Source organism: Dysidea avara, chromosome 2 (assembly GCF_963678975.1).
Source record: "Dysidea avara chromosome 2, odDysAvar1.4, whole genome shotgun sequence".
NCBI classification, from domain to species: Eukaryota; Metazoa; Porifera; class Demospongiae; order Dictyoceratida; family Dysideidae; genus Dysidea; species Dysidea avara.
In genome coordinates, this window is record NC_089273.1 from 4,701,642 (window position 1) to 4,715,940 (window position 14,299).

A 14,299-nucleotide genomic window follows, 5' to 3' on the forward strand; every position below is an offset into this window, starting at 1 on the left:
ATTAATGCTGAATAGCAATGTTTCAGAGGAGGTTGGACACAATACAAGCACTTCTGAAATTTATTTCTGTTAATTGCGTAATTCTTATATATGACAAGGAGTAAGTGATAGAAGAAATGTTTAGCAATATCCCCACCATGTTACCTTGTGCTTCTTAAGATGAACAGCAAATTCTTATTGCAAGGCAGGTGTGTGAGTTTCTAATTCTCTTTTTGATTCTCTGTAAGGCCAATTAAACTAGCGGCATCCGCTCTTCTTTTTCAATACTCTGAGAGGCTTTGTTAGCATGCACATTGCTTTCTTCGACAATCATTGTGTTTAAATACACGTACATATGGCGATCCTATAGTATTACACATGGATTCCACCCAGCGAATGCTTACGCACGTGATCCTGTAGATTTCAAGATCAATTTACGTGCCTGGAGTAGTGGGGTTGAATGGGGTTGACCGGCTGAATAGACTAAACTTGAAGTGCACTCTCGAATGGTATTTGTGAAAACTTTCGTGAACACTTGGTTAAACTTTCAATACAAAATGTATGCACTCATGTGTGCATGTCCAACCTCCTCTGACAATGTTTATGGTAGCATTTGCAGGCATCACCATCTTCAAAGAAAAGTGCTAAGTGGTTATAGTGTACAACACCCTTTTATGTAGGATTGCTTGAGAAACCTTTTAGTTAATTCTAGTTCTTGAACTAAAAGTTTTAAAGGTTTTGGTTTAGTTCTAGTTTTTGAACCAAAACTTGAAAGAATTTTAGTTTAGTTTTAGTTTTAGAACTAAAATAGACCACAATTTTAGTTTAGTTCTAGTGTACTAGAACTAGAATTAAATTGCTGTACTAAAACTAGATTTAGTTCTAGTTCCTTAGAACTAAAACAACACTATTGACCATCACAGTGGTCGGTCATTAAACCAGATGAAATTCACTACTAAATATATATATATATTATGTACTCTTGCTACAAGGGATAGGCACAATGATAATTGGGTTCATAACTGTGCAACTCACCATAATGGTGGTAATGCTGGTGGATGGTGGTACAATGCTTGCTGTGGTATAAATTTGAACCATCCATACAATCACAAACGTACAGTATACCTGAATGACCACCATCATGCTCTACCATTTGTTGAAATAAAAATTAGGCCCAAGAACTGCATCATTTAAAGCTTTTCTATTAGCTCATGTGTCATGTGTGTTAGTAATGACATAAATTATCGTATAGTATACAGAAACCAGTATGTTGTAGTAAATACATACTTTGAGGGGATTTTCATTAAATAATTGTTAATGTGTATATGTGGTTAATCGTTTTAGCACAAGGATTTACAGCATTTTAAAATGCTTCATATACATTTAGTTGTCAGTGTATTACCAGGGGCGGATCCAGACTTTTAAAAAGGGGGGTTCCACTTTGAAATTGCAACTTCAGCCTAGCTGTATAAGTTGAAGACAAAAAAAAAAAAAAAGGTTATCACCTGCTGACAATAGCTGCCACCTCACCAACTATATTTCCTTCCTTATTTATAACTAGATATATGGATTGCTACACTGCTCCTCAAAAGACTACTGTGACTACTCTATTAGAGTATCTCGAGTAAGAGAGGCTTTTCAAAAGGGGAGTTCCATGGAACCCTTTGACCCCCCCCCCCCCCCCCCCCCTGGATCCACCCCTGATCACCATGTGATAAAGAAATCAGGTGATAATTGTTCACCCAACAAACACAATATACTTAGTGTACAAGCATGTTCTTTGTAAAGGATAATTCACTGCTTTTATATATGTAGCATGGTTAAAGAGTACAGAGAGTATGCTATGGGTTGGGGTAAATTCATCACTACACTCATAAATGTTGGTTTAGTAGAACCAAATAAAGAAATAATATTGATACCGAATTGAATTCTGAGTTGCAGCTGGCAGTGGAGTCTGGTGTCTGTTTTAGGAACTGACTATATATATGCATACAATTATCATGCCTAAGGCTATTACAAATAATCAATAATAGTTGTTTATGCATACAATCTAGCAAATCAGAAAATTAGATCTTGTGAAAGAATTGAAAGCAATACAACCACAACATTTTTGGTAGGAGAGTGTGGGAGTTGCTAAGTAAAAACAGTCTTTCTGCACATTTGTAAATATTATGGATGAGAGTAGGTGAGTGGGCTCAGCACCTAATTACACTCATTTGTAGTTATTACGTGCAGCTATTATTTGTCTCATTTGCTATACTGCAGTAGTTTCTTGTGCTAAACTTTAGGCACTCTGGTATGTACGTAATCTACCAGTAGTGGTAAGATTAATAATGTGCTACATTCTCATGCTCAATTATGTAAGTTCTCTATAATATGTGATCTAATTTGGAAAAATAAACTGTCTTTCAGGTTCTCCAAGTTTGATAACTCATAACTTTCTTTACCTTTAATGGATGTATTTGAATCTTTGACACATCACTTTGCTAGACAAGGACTGTAAGCTGACAAAGTTTAAGATCACCACCTTATACACAAGACAGGTTATGATTTATTAAATCACATTAATTTGAAAGGCTATATAAGACAGACAGTGTCATGCACATAATTATGTGTAGTTACATTAGACAGAGTTTATTACGTGTAACTCTTTTGATGGAGGCAGTCAGTGGAATTAGATTAGTATGCAAATCAAAGATCAAATTACAAACTTTACATATGTGATCTATAGGGTACATATATGAAAACCATTATTGTGTGGAGCATAAAAATATTATGCTTTTTCAAAAATCATTATAACTTGTACCATCAATCAGCATAATTTGTGACCATTCTGCAAAAATAGTGCATTTAGGCTTAAACTCCAAAATACAACTGTTACAGGTAATATCTCTGTTCTGGAATAGAATATTGACATTCTGTTACTTAAAAAGTTAATTAAAAGTTTAATAAGGCTGAAAATCGCAATACCATAATAGCACAATCAGATGGTAGAAAAAGTTATGAGTGATTAAAGATAAAAAAGGAAATGTTATGTGCCCACACACCCTATTTTCACAGGCCTGGACACATGTTACTCTTTAATATAGTTAATTGTATTACTATCAGATGACATTACCCTGCTTGGTGTGAGTGTAGGATATTATTCATACTTCCAGTACGTGTACAAACGTGCAACTAGAAGCCGCTGCAATTTCAAAACAATCCAGGTTACAAGATGGCTTCATAGTTTGATTGCACCATATTTATGTATGGGGGAGCCCCAAAGAAAAAAATGTACCTTTTCTGTTTGAAACATTGTGCATGTCAAAGTAGCTGATTCCAATCAGATTAAAAACAAATACTCTTGTCTCTTGATATTTATTGAGTACATTAGAAAATACAGGCAGGAATGTCTAACAAATGTTTAATAGCATTTGAATCATAGGCGGTGGAGACGGAGGGGCCAGGGGGGCCATGGCCCCCCACTTTTATGGGACACTGCTTGCAAGAAAAGATCGAGATACTCTAATAGAACGGTCAGGATCTGGATACTCTAATAGAGCAGTCACAGTATTCAGAGAAGCAGTGTAGCAAGTTACTTAGCTACGTATGTGTAGTTATAAATAAGGAGATATAATTAATTGGTGGAGAGCAGCTATTGTCAGCAGGCTGTGACCTTTTTTTTTTTTTGGTTTTCAACTTACAGCTGGCTTGGCCCCCTCACTCTTTGGCCTGCTCCACCTCCCCTGGTTTGAATGACATATGGAGGACAACGGTTACAAAATTGGGATAAGCTTATTCATCCAGTGTTGCAATGCAACATAAAAACAAGTGCAACTGACCAACTGTAGACTCCTAGAGTAGTCAGTCTCTTATTACAGCAGACATTGACAGTTTGCATAGTGTATGTTGTTACTGCAGATATATAGTTGGCTGGGATACTACGTACACCTGTATGTTGCTATGAATGCATTCTGCGTACAAAACCATTTCAAAATGTTTCACTAAAATCTTGTGAGAATCATGGATTGATTGCTATTTGATTTATGAAGTGATATTGTCATCATGCCAGAGGCATTACAAGAAGAGCAATTAAGACAATAGATGAACCACACAAGATGCAGCTATTACAAATGAAGGTCTTTACCCTCAGTCATGGCCAACTTATCAATAATTTATATCAACAAAAAGGACACAGTTTAGCTGCAAATACAGATTATTAGGCTATAGCTAATATAACCCACTTAGAGACAAATTTTTAAACCAAAAACACAAGATTGAAATTGCAGCATGAGTTGTAAACCAAAACTGCATGAATTCTGAATATATATATTTTACAAAATATTAAGATTCAAACTTCAGGAGATGATCATGACACACTGTGTAAATAGTTCAATATTCACTATGTTTATGCATTGATTATTGTAATGCTTGGTAATGAGATACTGTAGCATAAGCAGTGGAGATCTTTCATGTAGATCACAGCACCATTATTTTAGTTTAAATTATTCTAAATCATTTTATTTAATTTTCTTTGTTCTACATTATAATTATACTTTCCGATTTAAAAAAAATATTCTGTTAGTTATCACTATGACTGATAGCATATCTTCAGATGTATTCATTATTTCTTATCTACAATACTTTATGCACAGCACAATTCAATAACCTTTGAAAGACTATCTATAAAAGAGTCAAATACTCCAATAGAACAATCATTATAACTACACTACTATAGGAAAGATGATATAGTCTGAGAATGTAAGAGTTGAATAAGCAATTGAGCAAGTGTTATTAAAAGCATATTTGGAAAAGTAAACTGGAATGGACTTGCCCAATCAACCACAGCAAAACTCATGTATGGATACTAAATATTACTGACTGATACTAACTCCGTATTGTATTCCGTATTGCTCCATCAGGGGACCATCTTGTGACCATTATTCAAATTCTGTCAAAATTTGCACACTAATAGTCTACTACTATGACTAGTAATGTAGTTTTGCCTCTGGCTAAGCTTTACTTTTAAAACATAGTTCCAAAGCTGAGTGATACTGAGTAAAATTCAATAAATACAGAGTTAGTATCAGTAAGTATTTTTTAGTATCCATGAGTTTTGCTGTGAATTGGCAAATTATTTGAAGCTTCAGAATAATAAAGTAGCTGTTATAACACTGCAGTTCAACTGGATAACAGTCTCCATGGTAACAATTATGAAAGCTTTATACAGTAATGATTGAAAAAATGACAAATATTTCAAATAGCTACAAGCTAGAAAATACTGAGCCACTAAAACACAAATTAAAATCAATAGGGACCTTTAAGTGGTAATGCAGATATTCAGACGTACAATGTATAATATTTCTATTTGACAAAATACATTAATTTTGTAGCCAACAAAATGTCGTTTTGATGTGGGTTTCAAAATGTCCAATATTAATTGTGATTATAAACTGAGAGGTAGTTCATGGCTCCAAAACACCCAAAATGGTGCATGAAGTCACTACGAACATTCCAACATTCAAAATATGTATTAGTATTTCAATAAACAATTATTATTACAATATAAACCTTTTTACCGAGAGACAAACTCAACAGCACAAGTTTATAGTAATCAATCATACAATACATCCAGTGGACAATTAGCTACATTTCCATTTGGTTACACACTCAGTTATGAAAACATTGAGGGTGGTGACTAACGAGATCATGGGCTTTAGAATAATGACTATATTTGGAGTATGAAAATAACTGGATTTGTAACTCCATAATTCAGTATTTTTATGGATTTCTCAGATAGTGTACAAGAGTCCCAGCTCATAACCCCCATTATAATCATAACACATGTTATGTTTTCAGGCCACACATCTAGATTTTAAAAGCTTTAACTTAAGCCAAAATCTCTGCATTTGTTTTCCATGTAATGGGCATTAGCTAGTAAGTTACAGTACTTCCAAAAATCAGTGACCTTTTGAGCTGCATTTTCAAATATATGTGTTGGTAACACATTTTTCATAGCTAGCTTAATAAGTGATCGCATGTATGCAAAACAACTTCTACATGCTATGACATACAAGATATAATTAGACCCTTTCATGGTGGATTTGGAGGTGTCTATATTACTTAGACCATTTCCATGTTTATTATGCGTATCAACTCTCACACCTAAAAATTAATTTTAAACCCGTACTGGGTGGAGAGATGGCTTGTTTATATCAATCAATGCTATGTTTCTCTGTTACAAGCAGCTGTCAAGAGTGTTAAGGTACAACAACTACATAAAGGTAGTAAGTTAGACCTCAGATTAAGTAATTTAGTAACCCTCAGGCCCTGTAGTAATGCCTTCACTTTGCTCAGACTCCACAACACAGGGCCGTCAGGTTGCTATAATGATATTACTTAGACCCCTGTGGTCTGAAGTCTAACTATTACATGTACATAAAGTATAGATGCTGGTATCATGGGTCAAGGGGTATTGTGGGTCACATAGCTTTAAATATATTTAGCGGGTTAGATTTAGAAAGAAAGGGATGATACCACTTCAGATCGACATACTGTAGACAGTGCTAATCATGAATCCAATTAGTTGATGATGCCATAGTTCTTTAAGCTGCTTCACTATGAGAACACTGTCCCAGATTAGCTACTCGTACCCCTCACCCTGTAGCTAGTAAAGTTACAGTATAAAGTGCACCAACTAAGTTGACTATGGCATTTCAACTGTCATTATAGAGTGCCTGTAAATATTTTCATAACAACTAGAGAAAAGATCATAGAGCCCACCACATGGTAGGAAAATTTTTGAATTTTAGCCTAAGGATAGTGTGGTTTATGATTACACCTTTCCCTACAAGTAATCAGGGTCACAATATTAAGTGATAGCAGTGGTTTAAGTGACTCTTAATTACAACGACCACTCTACTCTTTGGCTTCCATTATTTTATAGCTTTTTCCCCAATAAATATAGCTAGGGGGAGAATATCTATTTATTTGCTGTAGTCTAGAGTTGGGTCCTCAAGCGCCTGTTTGAGGTATATATACAGGGGCGGATCTAGGATTTATAAAAGGGGGGGGGGGGGGCTAACTCAAGGTACTAATCTCTTGGGTAGAGATGTGTGAAGCACACTTCCCAGCATGCAAAGCATGCTGGAACTAGGGGGGTCTGGGGGCATGCCCCCCCCTGGAAAAATTTTGAAAATAGATGCTAAAATACTGCAATTTGAGACATTTCCACATAAAATTCATAATATTTCTGCCTGTAGATATTTTATATACTGCCTTTAGATTGTAGGTATGGCTCTCTGAAGCATTTTGCTAATGGAAAAGTTTGGGTAGGTTACAGACAACCAAGTACATGATGCACCCCTCTCACAATTGTACAACACTGAATAGGTGCATGTTAGAATAACAATGTTGAAAGTGGAAAATTTTGAAACTTGAACAATACAAGATTGAATCTGAGAGCATTTTCAATGGAAATTGTGTACCTGAATTAAGTATTGCCATACATACAAACTGCACAAGTAGATGAATGAAGCACTTTAAACAGACCAATGCACTTCATTGTATGCATAGGTGCAGGTAGATTTGGAAAAATTCCATATAACAGAACTAACTACATGTTTACAGTGAATGTTCTATTAGAGTAGTTAGCTGACTGCTCTATTAGAGTATCTCGATCTTGTACACCTCCAATGCTGATCCGAGTCCTTGTTGCATAAACTTTAGCATAAATCCACTGATAATACCTTGGAAAGATGTTTATAAGGTGGTTTTATGAGTATTTATATTATTAGTGATCATATAATTATGCTAAGACAAAATTTCATTATAATACTAAGCATATTGATCAAGTAAAGCCTAAATATGAAGGGGGGGGCTTCAGCCCCCAAAGCCCCCCCCCCCTCCGATATATATATATATATATATATATATATTAAATTTATCTTTCAACCATCAATAGAGATGAAATGTTAAAATGAATACATAAAATGAATTTGAAGAAAATTCTATGTCTTCTGTACAGTATCACGCTACAAAAAATGAAACGAGTTATCACGTGGGTGTTGATTGTCACACCGGATATCAGTTTAATCAGCGAGGGCCTCTGGAAAGACCCTCTCTCAAAGTTCCTCCTCAGTCCTGGGACGGAGTAAACTAACCCAAGTGAACTAACCTGTGCAGCCTCGTATTTGTATGAAGCTAGACGGTAAGAACACACCTTAATTAGTTTTTTGTAGTTCTAATTTTTTTTTTTTTTAATACGGTACAGTAGTTATGTGAAGTTGTTTTGTCACGGCTGTGTGTTAGCTGAGGGAAAAACAAGTCGTAAACTAAGCGGCATGTATTAGATTGATTTTGCGCCCTCTTTTTCTTATAAGAGGACGCGGTAATCCGATGGCCGCCATGAGCCAATCTAATCCAAACAGCCAAACTGTGAAAACTAGGGGTAAAATAGGCTGTTTTGAAAAAAATGTAATATCAAAAGGTGGCAACTAAGGAATAGACAATAGATACAGTGATATTGTAACGTCAATTAATCTGTCTTATTGTATGTGCGTAGGGTCCACAAACAGAAAAATTACTTTTACAAATCAATCCCCTACAATGTGGGATGTTCATTGTAGAATACCATTGCTACATCTGGATGTATGAATGTTGTCTTCACAAAAATATCACTTTGTATTCAAATTTTACAGTATTTTCAAAATTTCTTGCTCACGCGAAGGACCAGATGAAACTTGCTGATTGCTAGCTACTTAGCCAGATCTTATCTAGAGCGGTTGTATATAGTTGAAAAGTACACACAGAAGTAAGCAAATGATTTGCTATATTTACAGCGCAGGGCTGCTTTCTTTAAAAACTTCCAAAAGAAACATGAACTTTTGAATTCAAGCTGCCCTACCAACCAAGACAAGAAAAGCCAAATCTTCTTCATAGTATTATGATAAGGTTGGGAGCATAGTCTGTCTGCTGTAAGTCTGGAAAAGATCTGAAACTTTTCACCATCTGTGTGACAAGCGTCAAAATTTCTGCAACAGTTGGGAATTATATTGTGCCTTCCGGCCATTTCCAAAGCTTTTGCAACCACAATACTCATCAATGACAGACTGGAACAATGGCAAAAGATCAACAAATGGCGGAAGACACACGCTTACTGTGCGTAGAAGAGCTGGCAGCTGCAAGGGAGCAATGGCATTTGTAATCACTGATGTTGTAAAGGTACGTCTGATTTGTATATAAAGAGTGTTTTACTGCCGGTACTTTTCTTTTGTGGTAATACACCTGACTCCGCCTTTGGTTAATATGGGCGCATGATATTACTTGGCTGTTCTTGAGACCTCACCCAGAAGACACAGAATGTTGGTCCCCGCGCTCGACAGTATGAATTACAAAGTGACACAGGAGTTAGCTACTTCAGTAGTTCTTTGACTTGGTCAGGAAGACCAACTTCTACTCGCACTTGCACAAGGTTGACTTTTGGTGCCACTTCAGTCTGCGAGGGTGACGGCAAGCAAGAAGTGTGATCGAAATCTATGGTGTGATGAACAAGTGCTGCATCATTCGTCATGATTACTGTGTGCCAGGAAGTTGCGTATGTAGTAAGCTATAAGTCTACAATTATTAGCATAGTATAGCAATAAGCTGCACAAACAGCAGTGTAGGTTTCCGGCTAGTTATAGATAGATACACACATCGTGCTTGCCTAAGGGCACATTTTATGTATGAATGCTACGTACAGCCGTAGGCTGAGTTGAATAATTATGTGAACTTTAGGGGGGTAACCCTCCACCCAGCTCAGAGACCCCCCTCTTGAAAAATCCTGGATCTGCCCCTGTAATGTGCATGTGTATCTAGCAAATCATAGATCTAGATGTCATGAACTGACTCTAGTAATAGTAGTAGTGAGACTGTAATTAGTTGGTTATGTGCATGCATATACTTTAGTGTGTACTGTATGCTATTTTTTGGCAATGAGTGAGTGTGTGACACATTGTCCAGCATCCATGCAGTGACCAGCCCTCCTGATTTCTGTTTTTTTGTGAACCTGTTATACCATGCATGGCATTGGTACTGTGACCAGGATTGATTTGCTGTTCCTCTCCACAGATGTTGTGGTACCGAGGCATTTCTTAATATGTGACCGGATTTGCGAAAAGGTACCTTTTTCACACACAAAATTTGACCCGTTTTTTGAACTTTAAAGCTTCATAACGTTTTGATCATGGCATATAATTACTTGAACTTTTCAATACATGTAGCTACAGTATCTGGCTACAGTTTGATACTAAGGGCAAGTTAATCAGTATAAGGAGTCAAGCGTTACATCATTTTGTTTGCTGGTATGTCAAATGTGTGGAAAAGGTACCTTTTCGCAAATCCGGTCACATATGGTACAAACAAATTCACTGGTAGACCATTTCTTTTCTACTTTTCCATAGATGGAGGGAATGGGCAGTTGAACTGATTTCACAAGGCATACCAAGCCCCTTTAATGTACATCTATGGAAAAAGATAGAGGAATTAGATCTGATGCAGCATGCTACTGAAGAAACTACTAGTTAAGTTATATCACATTTTATTGTCTAGTTAAATCACAGGCAGAATCACTGCAATAATTAGATCATGTGAAGATGCAGTCGATGATTGAAGGAGCTGATGATTCTGTATGAGACACTTTTGAGATGATAGAGATGGAAGGACACCCTTGAAATGCTATTACTGTAACTTTACAGAACAGCAGCCATTTCACCAGCTACTGTCCTGGATTCTGGATCAAGACACCTTGTTCTTGAATCTGCACCCTCCAGTTGACTCCCTAAGTTTGATCTGCTAAAATTGTCTGAAGATCTGCTTGGATGGAAAATATATTTGGACTCATTTCAAGTTGAAGATATTGATGAACGTCGTATTGTATTGAAAGAGATATTACAATCCATGGGTTAGAGTCTGGGTGAGAAAGTTGTAATAATCATAGTCAATCAAATTTTTCTTTCCAGGTGTATGTAGGGTCAGTCAGGACTGTCAACAAGGGAGAAGAAAGTACATAGTGAGTGGAAAATCAACCTGTGTGTATTGTAAGAGTCCAGAAAGAGTCCAATTAGTGGTGTGTACTTCATTGTGGTAACTGACATAAAAGCATGGTCAGAAATGGTAAAAAAGAAATGGCTATACTTTAATTGTTTAGGAAACTACAAGGCTATTAATTGCAACTAAAAGAATAGATGCAGGGGATGTCATAAGAAACACCACTGTAACCTGTGTGGCATGCACAACACACCCATTGCAACATAATCAAACTCTACTTCACAGAGCAATTCACATCTGCTCGGTCATTGTGGAGTGCAATGAACCCATCACTGACTTTTGCTACAACCCATCCAGTCACTGACCTTACCACAATAACACACTCCCTGACCAGTAACTGATGTTCTAGTTCAGCATGTCTTTTTAAAACCAATGTAGCCTTTGTTAGAGCTGGCAACCACAAGCTATCCATGCATTTGATGAAGGGACCCAATGTTCATTTGTAACGCAAGCTTTAGCCAACAAATTGTATTTGTGCCCCCACGGCAGAGAAACTTTAAATGTATTATCTTTTTGTAACGAAAGTACCTCTAAGTACCAATAAGAATCATGCTGGGAATAGATATCACAATTTCAGCATCTGTGGTACTGCACACCTGCTCAGAACTTAGTCACCTCAGCTTTACATAACCTTCCTCATTTGTGAGACATAAAGTTGGCTTACTCTGTAGGCTCTACAGTAGATTTTACTGCTATTGGGAGATGGTGAGCAACCATGGTAACATGTTCAACTGCCATGAATTCAAGCTTGTCAGCGTCATTCCTAACATAGTCAGAACTCCATGTTGCTCATGTGTACACAACCCAAGCAATCATTCTCTGGGCCACCACATCTGACACTATTTTAACCACCACTTCCCATACTTTTAGAACATGATTTCAACTGAACCATTCATGTTAACCTATCAGAGGGACTAGTTAAGGATAGATACTATGTAGTTCAGAACAATCCATCCCTTAATTCCTCCCAACCATTCAGTTGGTCTTTGAGTGTCAAACATTAGCACTTACTATAAAGTTGGGACATCAACCAGCTTGTTTGTTAAGTTCATAGAATTGTACCTGTGTGGAAGACCCAAATGCCATTACCTTATGTACATTATGAATGTTGTGAGCTATAGCTCTACTCCACATAAATATAAATTATCACTATATGAATATTATGATGGTGGTCCAAAAGGATATTCCAAGAAGAAGTGGGTCCTCAATATTACTATTGCACCAATAAAGTGTTGGAATGTTGTAAACAACTTTGTGGTAAGGTAGTTACATGGATGATAGCACTTGAATATTATTTCTTATTCCAATAACTTTTCTCAGAACTAGTTATGTAATATTATTTAATATCCACACAATTCCAACAGTCACTAACAGACATACACATAATGTTGACTGTAGTGTAGTGTAGTCTAGTTTAGTGGTCTATTAAACACTATGAGCTCATTATTGTTTGAATTCTTGTATTTTTTCACCAAAAATAAGGGCTACCTTACCTTCCTGTTTAAAAGTGTGTAAACTGATTTTCTCTGGCTAACTGCAACACTGCTCACTTGTTACTGTTTACAAACATTATAAACTAAAGAGCTAGAAAAGCTAGAGTGAATGTTCAGGGTACTGAAATGTTGTTGGTGATGCTATTATGTTAATACTGTAATTGCATAGTGTAAGACCTCTGTCAATGTGTGCTATTTTACAGAAGTGTAGAGAAGACATACAGATGCATTAGCAGTATTAACAGTGCACAGTGCTTGTATCATTGCTAGCGGTGGACATTATTCTCAATATTGAACTACACTAATGTTTTTGTATGGTTTTGCTAAACATTGTGGAAGTTTTATGTCTTCTGATGAATGGCATTAATTTATAAAGCACCTCTTTAGTATAAAGGCAAGAAAAAAAGAGAACTTAAGTCCAGTATACCAGTCCAGTAGTTCAGTCTATTGTGTGTGTGTGTGTGTGTGTGTGTGTGTGTGTGTGTGTGTGTGTGGTGGGTTTATCACTGTTATATGTGGTGCCATTGTAATGCAAACATTGCTGACAAGAGTACAAGAAAGGTCACATACACCTGCAGATATACTAGTGAATATTTAGTCCTTACTTTACTCTATACCCATGATTGAAATGTCAACTAGTGTATCTGCAGGGGTAGGTGACCTCCCTTGTTTCCCAACTTTTTCTATGATCTCTAATCAAACGTAACTTTTCCTTATACTTGTTTGTTTACTTTATGTAGCATTATTATGTCTGGTGAACCTGTGTATAGTGTATCAAAAGAAACAATGGTGCCAGAGTTAATTTTTGGTCTGGACATGTGCTGACTATCGATTATTGACTAGAAAGTGAAGTGGTCATTGTTCTTAACTTTCAGCTATGTTCAGCCCATTACACAGTGCTACAAACAAAGAACAGCCTCTGCAATCAATCCAGCAACCATGAAAAATGTGGATGATTTACTTAACTCAACTGAGTTGAAAATGAAAGTGGCCATTACACTTTGCAGGTTTTTGTTAAGGATTTACCACCTTTATAGATGTGTTGTGACCTTAAGTGCGATCCAGTAAAATCTTACTATGACTTCGATTTCCAGGAAGAAGTGTGGGCAAAAGTATCAGCATTCTATTGTGAAAATCTTCCCTAAGCAGATATACTGTAGTTTCTGGAACACAAATATGTAATGGACTTTTACCTACTAACTCATCAATAATCTAACTTTCAGTACGATTCCCTCACAATAGTGTTTTAATTTTGTTTGTACCATACATAGAGCACATACAGTTTTTGCCCTTAAAAATGTTGTCTAATTATGCACACATGATTTGTAGAATGCCATATCTTAGGTTGCAATGCATCTATGCTGACCTTCCTGGCTACCAGGCAAGTGTTAGTCCCCAAGTACTATCGCACTAGTATCACATGTGCTCTAAGCAGACCTGATCTCATGCTGGTTTTCACAGATTCCATCATGCTATTGGACCTCTCTGTTGTTACCAATACTAAACAGCATTGTTTGGCTGCAAGGTACTGTAAAAAAGATTGCTAGGGTTCATTAATGCTGGACCTTCAACATGCTGGATTTTATGTTGAACTTGTGACAGTTGAAGTTGGCTGTCTAGGCCATTTCATACCAGTAACCATTACAAAATGTAGCAATGTATGTCATCTACCAAAGATTACAATACGTTGCATACTTCAGAAGGCAGCTCGTGCTGCCATCTCCTGTTCATACAAGATATTTAACTCTCGGGTTTCA

At 36.6% G+C, this 14,299-nt stretch overlaps 1 long non-coding RNA gene across 31 annotated transcripts in view; it reads left to right on the forward strand.

Annotated features, from left to right (window-relative positions):
• Positions 1 to 7,972: 7,972 nt before the first annotated feature.
• The window catches only part of LOC136246473 (uncharacterized), a 31,352-nt gene continuing 25,025 nt past the window's right edge, over positions 7,973 to 14,299 (forward strand). For 4 of the 31 annotated variants that reach the window (XR_010696455.1, XR_010696461.1, XR_010696460.1 and 1 more), the window contains exons 1-5: positions 7,979 to 8,170; positions 8,661 to 9,556; positions 10,404 to 10,527; positions 10,585 to 10,915; positions 10,962 to 11,011. This is a non-coding gene — a long non-coding RNA (uncharacterized lncRNA). Of the gene's footprint in view, positions 8,171 to 8,524; positions 8,611 to 8,660; positions 9,564 to 10,403; positions 10,528 to 10,584; positions 10,916 to 10,961; positions 11,069 to 14,299 lie in introns of all 31 variants that reach the window. The other 27 variants (XR_010696452.1, XR_010696457.1, XR_010696459.1 and 24 more) reach the window with 20 other exon arrangements.